This window comes from Bison bison, unplaced genomic scaffold (assembly GCF_000754665.1).
Source record: "Bison bison bison isolate TAMUID 2011002044 unplaced genomic scaffold, Bison_UMD1.0 scf7180017864165, whole genome shotgun sequence".
Classification (NCBI taxonomy): domain Eukaryota; kingdom Metazoa; phylum Chordata; class Mammalia; order Artiodactyla; family Bovidae; genus Bison; species Bison bison.
Window position 1 is genome coordinate 135,492 of NW_011494737.1, and position 4,997 is coordinate 140,488.

Sequence of the window (4,997 nt, forward strand, 5' to 3'; positions counted from 1 at the left end):
TTTTTTTTTTTTTTTAATCTATCACTCAGTTTAATGAATTAAATGTTAAATCATCAAAGTATAGATGATGGGCTTTTACTTAACTTATCTGGAAGACACGTTTAACTTTGAGGAAATGAAAACAAGTTAAGTACTCAAAACCAAATGGAAATATATCAGATTATTCCCAACATTAGCATTCATAATTTGAGTATAAAATGTACTTAGCTGTCATATCCCCAAAAATAACATATAAGTCTGTTATTCTAGCAAAGTGAAATTTTTTATAGTTTTAACTCTATGAGGGAATAACACTTTGACAGTCCTAGTTGCATCTCAAAAGAGAGATCAAAGAAGGACACTTACAAAATTTGGGAGACAAGGTTCAAAGTTCAAGATAAGAAATTGGTTCAAATTGAGCATGGAATGTGACACAATAATTTTGAAATTGATGGACACAATATGGTGAGGGTTTTGACGAGTAAAATCTTATGTGACACATGAGTTTTTGTACTTTCTATTTTCCTGAAAGGAAAACTGTTTGCCCAGAAAAACTGATTTATAGAAATTTCCTGAAGTAAACAGTAAAGCTTTTTGTTTGTTTGTTTGTTTACACTCTTACCTTCCTGGGAAAGAACTTCCTGGGACAGAGTTCTGATATATTATCATATGTGCTTACAATAAATCAATATCATCTAGGGATGTGATCAGCCCAAGTCTGGACCACTCTTTGTGGACCACAAATTCTGGTTGTGGTCATTTCAATCTCTACAAACTTTAGATTTTCTCACTCTTTTTAGTGTAAGTGTAGTTGCTCAGTCGTGTTCGACTCTTTGAGACCCCATGGACTGTAGGCCTCCAGGCTCCTCTGTCCATGGGATTCTCTAGGCAAGAATACTGGAGTGGGTTGTGATTTCCTCACTCTTTTTAGTATGTTATTATTTGGGGACAGTAGCTATATAACAGCATTTAAGACTCTGGAAGTCATACATTTGAGTACTGTGACAAAGTAGTTTCTTCTAGACCAGAAGAGTGCCTAAATTAAGCCAAGAGAACAATCCTTTCATCAGTATACTAGAAAGAGATATTGGGGTATTTATCAAAGCATGTTTATCATCTGGTGTGCATGTTACATGTATATGTATGTGTATTATCTCTGTATATGTAAATACCATATACAACGTGATTACTTAGAGATAGGGTCTTTAAGAAGTGGATGAGATGGTTAGATAGCATCACCTACTCAATTGACATGAATCTGAGCAAATTCTGGGAGGCAGTGAAGGTCAGGGAAACCTGGCATGCTGTAGTCCATGGGGTTACCAGGAGTCGGACAAGACTTAGTGACTGAACAACAATGGTCTAGCTTTTAAAGCAATAATTAAGTAAATGAGATCATTAGAGTGGGCCCTAGTCAAAAATGACTGGTGTCTTTACAAGAAGAGATTTGAACACAAACGGAAAGAAAAGGTCATGTAAGGACACAGGAAAACATAGACATTTACAAACCAAGGCGACAGACTTCAGAAGAAACCAACCCTATTGACACCTTGATCTCAAATTTTTTGCCTCCAGAATTGTGAGAAAATAAAAGTATGTTACTTAAATGACTCAGTATGTATCAGTTTGTAATAGCAGAAAGACAAAAAATATTGTTTCATAAGCATAAACCTATATCAGATAAGTTTTTAGGTTGATTATTCCGAGGCAATTGCATATACTTTTACTATACAACCATTATATAAAATATAAAAATAAAGAAAAGCATAAATATAGATAAGGACTAATGACCAGTGTTTTGCATCTTTTTCTTAGAAATTGTCCAAGTGTCCAAAGATTAAGTTATTAACTCAATAAAATTTGAGTATAAAATCTTAAAGTAATAGTCTAAAATTAAGTGGATACATTGTCTTTATCATTGGTAACATTGTAAGTATTCATAGGCTTAACCACTTATAGCAGTTATTCATTTAAAAATTATTATTACAAGCTCTTTTAGCTAACTAAAACTGTGTACTATTTTAAAAATTTGTGGAAACACTGATGGCTTCACCCATATTTTATATACAATATGTAGCATAATAAATGTTGCATAATGTAAACATTTTTAAAGTTTAACTCATAAGAAATTAGACTCAAGGCATGCCTTAACTAAAATATTGTGCTATTGGTAGTAAATCGTGGAAAAAATAATAATCTTGAGTTTTTCTCTTGTTTTGAAATATTAAAGGAACTGGGGATTTTACAATCCCACTAGCAATGCATAAGGGATTTCCTTTCTCTGCATCTTCATTAGCATGTAGTATTGTCACTATTTTTTTTTATTTTAGCTCTTGCAAAAGATATGTCATTTTGGTTTAAATTTTTATTTCCCTAATGGCTAGTGATGTTGAACATTTTTTCATGTATTTATTGCCATCCTTACATCCTTTTCAGTGAAATATTTCTTCATATTCTTTGCCCATTTTCTGTTTGGAATGGCTTGAGGTTTTTGTTTGTTTGTTTACTGATAAAGGGTGTTAAGTGGTCTTTTCATGTTCTGGATATTAATCTTTAACAGATAATAGGGGTTTGCTATTCTTTTCTCAGTCAGCATTCAACTTGTCCTTTAATCTTCTTAGCCATCCTTCTCAGAGCTAATGCTTTTCATTTTGATTATAGTTTTAATTTAATCACTAAATTCAATTTACGATTTTTTTCTTTTATCATGACATTTGATGTCATGTCTAAAAAACACTTGACCAAGCTCTAGTTTTTCTCCTATGTTATTTTCTAAAAGTTTAGAGTTATCCATTCTGAGTTAGTTTTTGGATAAGGTGTGACATACAGATTGAGGTTATTATTTTTGCCCATAGATGTTTAATTATTTCAGTACCATCTGTTGAAAAGACTACTCTTTCTCTATTAAATTGCTGTTGTACCTTCATCAAAAATTAAAATCAGTATTTTGGGGGGCCTATTTCTGGAGCTGAAATTTGTTTTAATAAATTATCAGAATTGGTCATATTAATTTTCTCACTAGTTTTATGATTCTGGTAAAAGTTTTTAGTGTCTGCATTTTATTCATACAATCCTAAAAGACTAGTAATATTACAAAATGTATAATTATATTCTAATATAACTTATTTCACATTAATAAAAAGCATATTTCAGCATTTCAACTTGTTTTAAATGTTTATTCAAACCTTTCTTTCTTGATCTTTCCCATCTTCTTTATCCAAATAGTGAAATAGAAATTGAGGCTTCCCTGATAGCTCAGTTGGTAAAGAATCTGCCTGCAAGGCAGGAGATCCTGGTTCAGTTCCTGGGTTGGGAAGATCCTCTGGAGAAGGGATAGGCTACCCACTCCAGTATTCTTGTGCTTCCCTGGTGGTTCAGCTGGTAAAGAATCTGCCTGTAATGCGGGACACCTGGGTTTCATCCCTGGGTTGGGAAGATCCCCTGGAGAAGGGAAAGGCTACCCCGTCCAATATTCTGGACTGGAGAATTCCATGGACTCTGTAGTCCATGGGGTCACAAAGAGTTGGACACTACTGAATGATTTTCACTTTCAAAATAGAAATTATATTCTACATTATATTCACAACATAAAAGTTCTGTCCTCTAATTAGATAAGATATTCAAAACTGTGATTGAGAAAGCTTTCCTGTTCTACTGGAATGGTATCATTTGGAACATCATGTAATTAAATACTAGAAATGAGCTATTGTTGAAATGAGAACACTGTCTAAATGAATAATCTTTACTTACACAACTCTTTGCAATGTTCAAACATTGGCCAAAAAATATTGGCCTTGTAAAAATGATCCAGAATTTATTTTTCCCCATTTAATTCTCTATACAGCATGAACTTAAAAGGAAAGATAAATTGTTTCAGTGATGTTCAATATATGGCAACATTAACTGAATTATTCTAGGGGAACTATAGCTAGTATCATTAAAATTATCAAATTTTATCTCTATTACTCAGTCATTTAAAAGTTTAACTCTATACAGAGAAGAGAGAGATCAGATGTACAGACACTGGCCCTTACATCAAGTACATTTCTTGACTATATTGTTTAATTGATGTTCAGGTTTAAAATTCTCTTTATAAAGAATTCAGTCATAGCAAACAGCTATTAATACTTGCTGAGTCTGACTCAGTACAAAGCTAAATTAATAGTATATAAAAGAGGAGTGACTTTTGCATGGTTCTTCATCTCATATGTGAGGATTAGAGATATAAATTGGTGTAATTCTTTCAGATATCACCATATTCACCTGTGAAGGTTAATTTTATATGTTAACTCGACTGGCCATGGTGTGCCAAATTAAATGCTATTTCTGTTTGTATCTGTGAGAGTGTTTCTGGGTGAGATTAGTATTTGAATCTGTGGACTCAAAGCAGATTGCCCTCCTATATGGAGATGTTGTGCTAAGTTGTTAAACTCGTTTCTGGCTCTTTGAAACCCTGTGGACTATAGTCTGGCAGCCTCCTGTGTCCATGGATTCTCCAGGCAAGAATACTAGAATGGGCTGTCATGCACCCTCCTCCAGGGGATCTTACCAACACAGAGATCAAACCTGTGTCTCTTGCCTCTCCTGTATTGGTAGGCAGGTTTTTTGCACTAGGACTATCTGGGAAACCTAGAATGTAGGTTCAGTTCTGTTCAGTTCAGTCGCTCAGTCATGTCCAACTCTTTATGACTCAATGAATCTCAGCACACCAGGCCTCCCTGTCCATCACCAACTCCTGGAGTTCACTCAGACTCACGTCCATCGAGTCAGTGATGCCATCCAGCCATCTCATCCTCTGTCGTCCCCTTCTCCTCCTGCCCCCAATCTCTCCCAGCATCAGAGTCTTTTCCAATGAGTCAACTCTTCACATGAGGTGGCCAAAGTACTGGAGTTTCAGCTTTAGCATCATTCCTTCCAAAGAAATCCCAGGACTGATCTCCTTTAGAATGGACTGGTTGGATCTCCTTGCAGTCCAAGGGACTCTCAAGAGTCTTCTCCAACACAACAGTTCAAAAGCT